Raw genomic sequence first — 9,345 nt, forward strand, 5'->3', positions numbered from 1 at the left:
TTCAATAGCATCTAGATGATCAGCTAACGGGCTTGTGGCGCAATGGATTACGCGTCTGCAACGGAGCAGAAGATTCCAGGTTCGAGTCCTGGCGAGCTCGGTATTAACATTTAAAGATGATAATTAGAGTATAACGGAAGGGAAATTTATAATATTGTAATGCATCAATAGCATCTAGATGAACAGCTAACGGGCTTGTGGCGCAATGGATAACGCGTCTGCCTACGGAGCAGAAAATTCCAGGTTCGAGTCCTGGCGAGCTCGGTATTAACATTTAAAGATGATAATTAGAGTATAACGGAAGGGAAATTTATAATATTGCAATGCTTCAATAGCATCTAGATAAACAGCTAACGGGCTTGTGGCGCAATCGATAACGCGTCTGCCTACGGAGCAGAAAATTCCAGGTTCGTGTCCTGGCGAGATCGGTATTAACATTTAAAGATGATAATAAGAGTATAACGGAAGGGAAATTTATAATATTGCAATGCTTCAATAGCATATAGATAAACAGCTAACGGGCTTGTGGCGCAATGGATAAGGCGTCTGCCTACGGAGCAGAAAATTCCAGGGTCGAGTCCTGGCGAGCTCGGTATTAACATTTAAAGATGATAATTAGAGTATAACGGAAGGGAAATTTATATTATTGCAATGCTTCAATAGCATCTAGATAAACAGCTAACGGGCTTGTGGCGCAATCGATAACGCGTCTGCCTACGGAGCAGAAAATTCCAGGTTCGTGTCCTGGCGAGATCGGTATTAACATTTAAAGATGATAATAAGAGTATAACGGAAGGGAAATTTATAATATTGCAATGCTTCAATAGCATCTAGATAAACAGCTAACGGGCTTGTGGCGCAATGGATAACGCGACTGCCTACGGAGCAGAAGATTCCAGGTTCGAGTCCTGGCAAGCTCGGAGTTTGTTTTAGTAAAAGATCTTTTATGCGTCATTAAAAATGCATAAATACAATGTTTGGAAAAGTTTTTTATATTAGAGAGCAAGGGCTTGTAGCGTAATGGATTACGCGTCTGCCTTCGAAGCAGAAGATTCCAGGTTCGAGTCCTGGCGAGATCGGTATTAACATTTAAAGATGATAATTAGAGTATAACGGAAGGGAAATTTATATTATTGCAATGCTTCAATAGCATCTAGATAAACAGCTAACGGGCTTGTGGCGCAATGGATAACCCGTCTGCCTACGGAGCAGAAGATTCCAGGTTCGAGTCCTGGTAAGCTCGGTGTTTGTTTTAGTAAAAGATCTTTTATGCGTCATTAAAAATGCATAAATACAATGTTTGGAAAAGTTTTTTATATGAGAGAGCAAGGGCTTGTAGCGTAACGGATAACGCGTCTGCCTTCGAAGCAGAAGATTCCAGGTTCGAGTCCTGGCGAGCTCGGTATTAATATTTAAAGATGATAATTGAGTATAACGGAAGGGAAATTTATAATGTTGAAATGCTTCAAGAGCATCGAGATAAATAGTTAACAGGCTTGTGGCGCAATGGATAACGCGTCTGCCTACGGAGCAGAATATTCCAGGTTCGAGTCCTGGCAAGATCGGTGTTTGTTTTAGTAAAAGATCTTTTATGCGTCATTAAAAATGCATAAATACAATGTTTGGAAAAGCTTTTTATGGTAGAAAGCAAGGGCTTGTAGCGTAATGGATTACGCGTCTGCCTGCGGAGCAGAAGATTCCAGGTTCGAGTACTGGCGAGCTCGGTATTAACATTTAAAGATGATAATTAGAGTATAACGGAAGGGAAATTTATAGTATTGTAATGCTTCAATAGCATCTAGATAAACAGCTAGCGGGCTTGTGGCGCAATGGATAACGCGTCTGCCTACGGAGCAGAAGATTCCAGGTTCGAGTCCTGGCAAGCTCGGTGTTTGTTTTAGTAAAAGATCTTTTATGCGTCATTAAAAATGCATAAATACAATGTTTGGAAAAGTTTTTTATATTAGAGAGCAAGGGCTTGTAGCGTAATGGATTACGCGTCTGCCTTCGAGGCAGAAGATTCCAGGTTCGAGTCCTGGCGAGACCGGTATTAACATTTAAAGATGATAATTAGAGTATAACGGAAGGGAAATTTATATTATTGCAATGCTTCAATAGCATCTAGATGATCAGCTAACGGGCTTGTGGCGCAATGGATTACGCGTCTGCAACGGAGCAGAAGATTCCAGGTTCGAGTCCTGGCGAGCTCGGTATTAACATTTAAAGATGATAATTAGAGTATAACGGAAGGGAAATTTATAATATTGTAATGCATCAATAGCATCTAGATGAACAGCTAACGGGCTTGTGGCGCAATGGATAACGCGTCTGCCTACGGAGCAGAAAATTCCAGGTTCGAGTCCTGGCGAGCTCGGTATTAACATTTCAAGATGATAATTATAGTATAACGGAAGGGAAATTTATAATATTGCAATGCATCAATAGCATCTAGATAAACAGCTAACGGGCTTGTGGCGCAATGGATAACGCGTCTGCCTACGGAGCAGAAGATTCCAGGTTCGAGTCCTGGCGAGCTCGGTATTAACACTTAAAGATGATAATTAGAGTATAACGGAAGGGATATTTATAATATTGCAATGCTCCAATAGCATATAGATGAACAGCTAACGGGCTTGTGGCGCAATGGATAACGCTTCTGCCTACGGAGCAGAAAATTGCAGGTTCGAGTCCTGGCGAGCTCGGTATTAACATTTAAAGATGGTAATTAGAGTATAACGGAAGGGAAATTTATAATATTGCAATGCTTCAATAGCATCTAGATAAACAGCTAACGGGCTTGTAGCGTAATGGATAACGCGTCTGCCTTCGAAGCAGAAGATTTCAGGTTCGAGTCCTGGCAAGCTCGGTGTTTATTTTAGTGAAAGATCTTTTATGCGTCATTAAAAATGCATAAATACAATGTTTGGAAAAGTTTTTATAGTAGAAAGCAAGGGCTTGTAGCGTAATGGATTACGCGTCTGCCTGAGGAGCAGAAGATTCCAGGTTCGATTCCTGGCGAGCTCGGTATTAACATTTAAAGATGATAATTAGAGTATAACGGAAGGGAAATTAATAATATTGCTATGCTTCAATAGCATCTAGATAAACAGCTAGCGGGCTTGTGGCGCAATGGATAACGCGTCTGCCTACGGAGCAGAAGATTCCAGGTTCGAGTCCTGGCAAGCTCGGAGTTTGTTTTAGTAAAAGATCTTTTATGCGTCATTAAAAATGCATAAATACAATGTTTGGAAAAAATTTTTTATATTAGAGAGAAAGGGTTTGTAGCGTAATGGATAACGCGTCTGCCTTCGAAGCAGAAGATTCCAGGTTCGAGTCCTGGCAAGCTCGGTGTTTATTTTAGTGAAAGATCTTTTATGCGTCATAAAAAATGCATAAATACAATGTTTGGAAACGTTTTTTATAGTAGAAAGCAAGGGCTTGTAGCGTAATGGATTACGCGTCTGCCTGCGGAGCAGAAGATTCCAGGTTCGAGTCCTGGCGAGCTCGGTATTAACATTTAAAGATGATAATTAGAGTATAACGCAAGGGAAATTTATAATATTGCAATGCTTCAATAGCATCTAGATAAACAGCTAACGGGGTTTTGGCGCAATGGATAACGCGTCTGCCTACGGAGCAGAAAATTCCAGGTTCGAGTCCTGGCGAGCTCGGTATTAACATTTCAAGATGATAATTATAGTATAACGGAAGGGAAATTTATAATATTGCAATGCATCAATAGCATCTAGATAAACAGCTAACGGGCTTGTGGCGCAATGGATAACGCGTCTGCCTACGGAGCAGAAGATTCCAGGTTCGAGTCCTGGCGAGCTCGGTATTAACACTTAAAGATGATAATTAGAGTATAACGGAAGGGATATTTATAATATTGCAATGCTCCAATAGCATATAGATGAACAGCTAACGGGCTTGTGGCGCAATGGATAACGCTTCTGCCTACGGAGCAGAAAATTCCAGGTTCGAGTCCTGGCGAGCTCGGTATTAACATTTAAAGATGGTAATTAGAGTATAACGGAAGGGAAATTTATAATATTGCAATGCTTCAATAGCATCTAGATAAACAGCTAACGGGCTTGTGTTCGCAATGGATAACGCGAGTGCCTACGGAGCAGAAGATTCCAGGTTCGAGTCCTGGCAAGCTCGGAGTTTGTTTTAGTAAAAGATCTTTTATGCGTCATTAAAAATGCATAAATACAATGTTTGGAAAAATTTTTTTATATTAGAGAGAAAGGGTTTGTAGCGTAATGGATAACGCGTCTGCCTTCGAAGCAGAAGATTCCAGGTTCGAGTCCTGGCAAGCTCGGTGTTTATTTTAGTGAAAGATCTTTTATGCGTCATAAAAAATGCATAAATACAATGTTTGGAAACGTTTTTTATAGTAGAAAGCAAGGGCTTGTAGCGTAATGGATTACGCGTCTGCCTGCGGAGCAGAAGATTCCAGGTTCGAGTCCTGGCGAGCTCGGTATTAACATTTAAAGATGATAATTAGAGTATAACGCAAGGGAAATTTATAATATTGCAATGCTTCAATAGCATCTAGATAAACAGCTAACGGGGTTGTGGCGCAATGGATAACGCGTCTGCCTACGAAGCAGAAAATTCCAGGTTCGAGTCCTGGCGAGCTCGGTATTAACATTTCAAGATGATAATTATAGTATAACGGAAGGGAAATTTATAATATTGCAATGCATCAATAGCATCTAGATAAACAGCTAACGGGCTTGTGGCGCAATGGATAACGCGTCTGCCTACGGAGCAGAAGATTCCAGGTTCGAGTCCTGGCAAGCTCGGTATTAACACTTAAAGATGATAATTAGAGTATAACGGAAGGGATATTTATAATATTGCAATGCTCCAATAGCATATAGATGAACAGCTAACGGGCTTGTGGCGCAATGGATAACGCTTCTGCCTACGGAGCAGAAAATTCCAGGTTCGAGTCCTGGCGAGCTCGGTATTAACATTTAAAGATGGTAATTAGAGTATAACGGAAGGGAAATTTATAATATTAAAATGCTTCAATAGCATCTAGATAAACAGCTAACGGGCTTGTGTTCGCAATGGATAACGCGAGTGCCTACGGAGCAGAAGATTCCAGGTTCGAGTCCTGGCAAGCTCGGAGTTTGTTTTAGTAAAAGACCTTTTATGCGTCATTAAAAATGCATAAATACAATGTTTGGAAAAGTTTTTTATATTAGAGAGCAAGGGCTTGTAGCGTAATGGATAACGCGTCTGCCTTCGAAGCAGAAGATTTCAGGTTCGAGTCCTGGCAAGCTCGGTGTTTATTTTAGTGAAAGATCTTTTATGCGTCATTAAAAATGCATAAATACAATGTTTGGAAAAGTTTTTATAGTAGAAAGCAAGGGCTTGTAGCGTAATGGATTACGCGTCTGCCTGAGGAGCAGAAGATTCCAGGTTCGATTCCTGGCGAGCTCGGTATTAACATTTAAAGATGATAATTAGAGTATAACGGAAGGGAAATTTATAATATTGCAATGCTTCAATAGCATATAGAAAAACAGCTAACGTGCTTGTGGCGCAATGGATAACGCGTCTGCCTACGGAGCGAAAAATTCCAGGTTCGAGTCCTGGCGAGCTCGGTATTAACATTTAAAGATGATAATTAGAGTATAACGGAAGGGAAATTAATAATATTGCTATGCTTCAATAGCATCTAGATAAACAGCTAACGGGCTTTTGGCGCAATGGATAACGCGTCTGCCTACGGAGCAGAAGATTCCAGGTTCGAGTCCTGGCAAGCTCGGAGTTTGTTTTAGTAAAAGATCTTTTATGCGTCATTAAAAATGCATAAATACAATGTTTGGAAAAATTTTTTTATATTAGAGAGAAAGGGTTTGTAGCGTAATGGATAACGCGTCTGCCTTCGAAGCAGAAGATTCCAGGTTCGAGTCCTGGCAAGCTCGGTGTTTATTTTAGTGAAAGATCTTTTATGCGTCATAAAAAATGCATAAATACAATGTTTGGAAACGTTTTTTATAGTAGAAAGCAAGGGCTTGTAGCGTAATGGATTACGCGTCTGCCTGCGGAGCAGAAGATTCCAGGTTCGAGTCCTGGCGAGCTCGGTATTAACATTTAAAGATGATAATTAGAGTATAACGCAAGGGAAATTTATAATATTGCAATGCTTCAATAGCATCTGGATAAACAGCTAACGGGGTTGTGGCGCAATGGATAACGCGTCTGCCTACGGAGCAGAAAATTCCAGGTTCGAGTCCTGGCGAGCTCGGTATTAACATTTAAAGATGGTAATTAGAGTATAACGGAAGGGAAATTTATAATATTGCAATGCTTCAATAGCATCTAGATAAACAGCTAACGGGCTTGTGGCGCAATGGATAACGCGAGTGCCTACGGAGCAGAAGATTCCAGGTTCGAGTCCTGGCAAGCTCGGAGTTTGTTTTAGTAAAAGACCTTTTATGCGTCATTAAAAATGCATAAATACAATGTTTGGAAAAGTTTTTTATATTAGAGAGCAAGGGCTTGTAGCGTAATGGATAACGCGTCTGCCTTCGAAGCAGAAGATTTCAGGTTCGAGTCCTGGCAAGCTCGGTGTTTATTTTAGTGAAAGATCTTTTATGCGTCATTAAAAATGCATAAATACAATGTTTGGAAAAGTTTTTATAGTAGAAAGCAAGGGCTTGTAGCGTAATGGATTACGCGTCTGCCTAGGAGCAGAAGATTCCAGGTTCGATTCCTGGCGAGCTCGGTATTAACATTTAAAGATGATAATTAGAGTATAACGGAAGGGAAATTTATAATATTGCAATGCTTCAATAGCATATAGAAAAACAGCTAACGTGCTTGTGGCGCAATGGATAACGCGTCTGCTTACGGAGCGAAAAATTCCAGGTTCGAGTCCTGGCGAGCTCGGTATTAACATTTAAAGATGATAATTAGAGTATAACGGAAGGGAAATTAATAATATTGCTATGCTTCAATAGCATCTAGATAAACAGCTAACGGGCTTGTGGCGCAATGGATAACGCGTCTGCCTACGGAGCAGAAGATTCCATGTTCGAGTCCTGGCGAGCTCGGTATTAACATTTAAAGATGATAATTAGAGTATAACGGAAGGGAAATTTATAATATTGCAATTCTCCAATAGCATATAGATAAACAGCTAACGGGCTTGTGGCGCAAAGGATAACGCGTCTGCCTACGGAGCAGAAAATTCCAGGTTAGAGTCCTGGCGAGCTCGGTATTAACGTTTAAAGATGATATTTAGAGTATAACGGAAGGGAAATTTATAATATTGCAATGCTTCAATAGCATCTAGATAAACAGCTAACGGGCTTGTGGCGCAATGGATAACGCGTCTGCCTACGGAGCAGAAGATTCCAGGTTCGAGTCCTGGCAAGCTCGGAGTTTGTTTTAGTAAAAGATCTTTTATGCGTCATTAAAAATGCATAAATACAATGTTTGGAAAAATTTTTTTATATTAGAGAGAAAGGGTTTGTAGCGTAATGGATAACGCGTCTGCCTTCGAAGCAGAAGATTCCAGGTTCGAGTCCTGGCAAGCTCGGTGTTTATTTTAGTGAAAGATCTTTTATGCGTCATAAAAAATGCATAAATACAATGTTTGGAAAAGTTTTTTATAGTAGAAAGCAAGGGCTTGTAGCGTAATGGATTACGCGTCTGCCTGCGGAGCAGAAGATTCCAGGTTCGAGTCCTGGCGAGCTCGGTATTAACATTTAAAGATGATAATTAGAGTATAACGCAAGGGAAATTTATAATATTGCAATGCTTCAATAGCATCTAGATAAACAGCTAACGGGGTTGTGGCGCAATGGATAACGCGTCTGCCTACGGAGCAGAAAATTCCAGGTTCGAGTCCTGGCGAGCTCGGTATTAACATTTAAAGATGGTAATTAGAGTATAACGGAAGGGAAATTTATAACATTGCAATGCTTCAATAGCATCTAGATAAACAGCTAACGGGCTTGTGGCGCAATGCATAACGCGAGTGCCTACGGAGCAGAAGATTCCAGGTTCGAGTCCTGGCGAGCTCGGTTTTAACATTTAAAGATGATAATTAGAGTATAACGGAAGGGAAATTAATAATATTGCTATGCTTCAATAGCATCTAGATAAACAGCTAACGGGCTTGTGGCGCAAAGGATAACGCGTCTGCTTACGGAGCAGAAAATTCCGGGTTCAAGTCCTGGCGAGCTCGGTATTAACATTTAAAGATGATAATTAGAGTATAACGGAAGGAAAATTTATAATATTGCAATGCTTCGATAGCATCTAGATGAACAGCTAACGGGCTTGTGGCGCAATGGATAACGCGTCTGCCTACGGAGCAGAAGATTCCAGGTTCGAGTCCTGGCGAGCTCGGTATTAACATTTAAAGATGATAATTAGAGTATAACGGAAGGGAAATTTATAATATTGCAATTCTCCAATAGCATATAGATAAACAGCTAACGGGCTTGTGGCGCAAAGGATAACGCGTCTGCCTACGGAGCAGAAAATTCCAGGTTCGAGTCCTGGCGAGCTCGGTATTAACGTTTAAAGATGATATTTAGAGTATAACGGAAGGGAAATTTATAATATTGCAATGCTTCAATAGCATCTAGATAAACAGCTAACGGGGTTGTGGCGCAATGGATAACGCGTCTGCCTACGGAGCAGAAAATTCCAGGTTCGAGTCCTGGCGAGCTCGGTATTAACATTTAAAGATGGTAATTAGAGTATAACGGAAGGGAAATTTATAACATTGCAATGCTTAAATAGCATCTAGATAAACAGCTAACGGGCTTGTGGCGCAATGCATAACGCGAGTGCCTACGGAGCAGAAGATTCCAGGTTCGAGTCCTGGCAAGCTCGGAGTTTGTTTTAGTAAAAGACCTTTTATGCGTCATTAAAAATGCATAAATACAATGTTTGGAAAAGTTTTTTATATTAGAGAGCAAGGGCTTGTAGCGTAATGGATAACGCGTCTGCCTTCGAAGCAGAAGATTTCAGGTTCGAGTCCTGGCAAGCTCGGTGTTTATTTTAGTGAAAGATCTTTTATGCGTCATTAAAAATGCATAAATACAATGTTTGGAAAAGTTTTTATAGTAGAAAGCAAGGGCTTGTAGCGTAATGGATTACGCGTCTGCCTGCGGAGCAGAAGATTCCAGGTTCGATTCCTGGCGAGCTCGGTATTAACATTTAAAGATGATAATTAGAGTATAACGGAAGTGAAATTTATAATATTGCAATGCTTCAATAGCATATAGAAAAACAGCTAACGTGCTTGTGGCGCAATGGATAACGCGTCTGCCTACGGAGCGAAAAATTCCAGGTTCGAGTCCTGGC

General features: G+C 40.6%; 31 non-coding genes across 31 annotated transcripts; all 31 read left to right on the forward strand.

The window, feature by feature from the left end:
* Nucleotides 1-191: 191 nt before the first annotated feature.
* On the forward strand, nucleotides 192-264 carry TRNAR-ACG (transfer RNA arginine (anticodon ACG)). The gene has a single exon. It is a non-coding gene; the product is annotated as a tRNA-Arg (tRNA).
* Nucleotides 265-847: 583 nt separating this feature from the next.
* TRNAR-ACG (transfer RNA arginine (anticodon ACG)) lies at nucleotides 848-920 on the forward strand. Its single transcript has one exon. It is a non-coding gene; the product is annotated as a tRNA-Arg (tRNA).
* Nucleotides 921-1,006: 86 nt separating this feature from the next.
* Nucleotides 1,007-1,079, forward strand: TRNAR-UCG (transfer RNA arginine (anticodon UCG)). Its single transcript has one exon. It is a non-coding gene; the product is annotated as a tRNA-Arg (tRNA).
* A 91-nt stretch (nucleotides 1,080-1,170) lies between these two features.
* On the forward strand, nucleotides 1,171-1,243 carry TRNAR-ACG (transfer RNA arginine (anticodon ACG)). The gene has a single exon. It is a non-coding gene; the product is annotated as a tRNA-Arg (tRNA).
* An 86-nt stretch (nucleotides 1,244-1,329) lies between these two features.
* On the forward strand, nucleotides 1,330-1,402 carry TRNAR-UCG (transfer RNA arginine (anticodon UCG)). Its single transcript has one exon. It is a non-coding gene; the product is annotated as a tRNA-Arg (tRNA).
* A 413-nt stretch (nucleotides 1,403-1,815) lies between these two features.
* Nucleotides 1,816-1,888, forward strand: TRNAR-ACG (transfer RNA arginine (anticodon ACG)). The gene has a single exon. It is a non-coding gene; the product is annotated as a tRNA-Arg (tRNA).
* Nucleotides 1,889-2,301: 413 nt separating this feature from the next.
* Nucleotides 2,302-2,374, forward strand: TRNAR-ACG (transfer RNA arginine (anticodon ACG)). The gene has a single exon. It is a non-coding gene; the product is annotated as a tRNA-Arg (tRNA).
* A 91-nt stretch (nucleotides 2,375-2,465) lies between these two features.
* On the forward strand, nucleotides 2,466-2,538 carry TRNAR-ACG (transfer RNA arginine (anticodon ACG)). Its single transcript has one exon. It is a non-coding gene; the product is annotated as a tRNA-Arg (tRNA).
* A 255-nt stretch (nucleotides 2,539-2,793) lies between these two features.
* On the forward strand, nucleotides 2,794-2,866 carry TRNAR-UCG (transfer RNA arginine (anticodon UCG)). The gene has a single exon. It is a non-coding gene; the product is annotated as a tRNA-Arg (tRNA).
* An 85-nt stretch (nucleotides 2,867-2,951) lies between these two features.
* On the forward strand, nucleotides 2,952-3,024 carry TRNAL-GAG (transfer RNA leucine (anticodon GAG)). The gene has a single exon. It is a non-coding gene; the product is annotated as a tRNA-Leu (tRNA).
* Nucleotides 3,025-3,115: 91 nt separating this feature from the next.
* TRNAR-ACG (transfer RNA arginine (anticodon ACG)) lies at nucleotides 3,116-3,188 on the forward strand. The gene has a single exon. It is a non-coding gene; the product is annotated as a tRNA-Arg (tRNA).
* Nucleotides 3,189-3,275: 87 nt separating this feature from the next.
* On the forward strand, nucleotides 3,276-3,348 carry TRNAR-UCG (transfer RNA arginine (anticodon UCG)). The gene has a single exon. It is a non-coding gene; the product is annotated as a tRNA-Arg (tRNA).
* An 86-nt stretch (nucleotides 3,349-3,434) lies between these two features.
* TRNAR-GCG (transfer RNA arginine (anticodon GCG)) lies at nucleotides 3,435-3,507 on the forward strand. Its single transcript has one exon. It is a non-coding gene; the product is annotated as a tRNA-Arg (tRNA).
* A 255-nt stretch (nucleotides 3,508-3,762) lies between these two features.
* Nucleotides 3,763-3,835, forward strand: TRNAR-ACG (transfer RNA arginine (anticodon ACG)). Its single transcript has one exon. It is a non-coding gene; the product is annotated as a tRNA-Arg (tRNA).
* A 91-nt stretch (nucleotides 3,836-3,926) lies between these two features.
* On the forward strand, nucleotides 3,927-3,999 carry TRNAR-ACG (transfer RNA arginine (anticodon ACG)). Its single transcript has one exon. It is a non-coding gene; the product is annotated as a tRNA-Arg (tRNA).
* A 252-nt stretch (nucleotides 4,000-4,251) lies between these two features.
* On the forward strand, nucleotides 4,252-4,324 carry TRNAR-UCG (transfer RNA arginine (anticodon UCG)). Its single transcript has one exon. It is a non-coding gene; the product is annotated as a tRNA-Arg (tRNA).
* An 86-nt stretch (nucleotides 4,325-4,410) lies between these two features.
* TRNAR-GCG (transfer RNA arginine (anticodon GCG)) lies at nucleotides 4,411-4,483 on the forward strand. The gene has a single exon. It is a non-coding gene; the product is annotated as a tRNA-Arg (tRNA).
* Nucleotides 4,484-4,738: 255 nt separating this feature from the next.
* Nucleotides 4,739-4,811, forward strand: TRNAR-ACG (transfer RNA arginine (anticodon ACG)). Its single transcript has one exon. It is a non-coding gene; the product is annotated as a tRNA-Arg (tRNA).
* Nucleotides 4,812-4,902: 91 nt separating this feature from the next.
* TRNAR-ACG (transfer RNA arginine (anticodon ACG)) lies at nucleotides 4,903-4,975 on the forward strand. The gene has a single exon. It is a non-coding gene; the product is annotated as a tRNA-Arg (tRNA).
* Nucleotides 4,976-5,226: 251 nt separating this feature from the next.
* TRNAR-UCG (transfer RNA arginine (anticodon UCG)) lies at nucleotides 5,227-5,299 on the forward strand. Its single transcript has one exon. It is a non-coding gene; the product is annotated as a tRNA-Arg (tRNA).
* Nucleotides 5,300-5,384: 85 nt separating this feature from the next.
* On the forward strand, nucleotides 5,385-5,457 carry TRNAL-GAG (transfer RNA leucine (anticodon GAG)). The gene has a single exon. It is a non-coding gene; the product is annotated as a tRNA-Leu (tRNA).
* A 255-nt stretch (nucleotides 5,458-5,712) lies between these two features.
* Nucleotides 5,713-5,785, forward strand: TRNAR-ACG (transfer RNA arginine (anticodon ACG)). Its single transcript has one exon. It is a non-coding gene; the product is annotated as a tRNA-Arg (tRNA).
* An 87-nt stretch (nucleotides 5,786-5,872) lies between these two features.
* TRNAR-UCG (transfer RNA arginine (anticodon UCG)) lies at nucleotides 5,873-5,945 on the forward strand. Its single transcript has one exon. It is a non-coding gene; the product is annotated as a tRNA-Arg (tRNA).
* Nucleotides 5,946-6,031: 86 nt separating this feature from the next.
* On the forward strand, nucleotides 6,032-6,104 carry TRNAR-GCG (transfer RNA arginine (anticodon GCG)). Its single transcript has one exon. It is a non-coding gene; the product is annotated as a tRNA-Arg (tRNA).
* A 414-nt stretch (nucleotides 6,105-6,518) lies between these two features.
* On the forward strand, nucleotides 6,519-6,591 carry TRNAR-UCG (transfer RNA arginine (anticodon UCG)). Its single transcript has one exon. It is a non-coding gene; the product is annotated as a tRNA-Arg (tRNA).
* A 740-nt stretch (nucleotides 6,592-7,331) lies between these two features.
* On the forward strand, nucleotides 7,332-7,404 carry TRNAR-ACG (transfer RNA arginine (anticodon ACG)). Its single transcript has one exon. It is a non-coding gene; the product is annotated as a tRNA-Arg (tRNA).
* An 87-nt stretch (nucleotides 7,405-7,491) lies between these two features.
* TRNAR-UCG (transfer RNA arginine (anticodon UCG)) lies at nucleotides 7,492-7,564 on the forward strand. The gene has a single exon. It is a non-coding gene; the product is annotated as a tRNA-Arg (tRNA).
* Nucleotides 7,565-7,650: 86 nt separating this feature from the next.
* Nucleotides 7,651-7,723, forward strand: TRNAR-GCG (transfer RNA arginine (anticodon GCG)). The gene has a single exon. It is a non-coding gene; the product is annotated as a tRNA-Arg (tRNA).
* Nucleotides 7,724-8,306: 583 nt separating this feature from the next.
* TRNAR-ACG (transfer RNA arginine (anticodon ACG)) lies at nucleotides 8,307-8,379 on the forward strand. Its single transcript has one exon. It is a non-coding gene; the product is annotated as a tRNA-Arg (tRNA).
* A 578-nt stretch (nucleotides 8,380-8,957) lies between these two features.
* On the forward strand, nucleotides 8,958-9,030 carry TRNAR-UCG (transfer RNA arginine (anticodon UCG)). The gene has a single exon. It is a non-coding gene; the product is annotated as a tRNA-Arg (tRNA).
* Nucleotides 9,031-9,115: 85 nt separating this feature from the next.
* TRNAR-GCG (transfer RNA arginine (anticodon GCG)) lies at nucleotides 9,116-9,188 on the forward strand. Its single transcript has one exon. It is a non-coding gene; the product is annotated as a tRNA-Arg (tRNA).
* Nucleotides 9,189-9,345: the final 157 nt, after the last annotated feature.

This window comes from Phalangium opilio, unplaced genomic scaffold (assembly GCF_054372755.1).
Source record: "Phalangium opilio isolate 3A_F unplaced genomic scaffold, DU_Popi_V2 ptg000103l_1, whole genome shotgun sequence".
Taxonomy (NCBI): Eukaryota; Metazoa; Arthropoda; class Arachnida; order Opiliones; family Phalangiidae; genus Phalangium; species Phalangium opilio.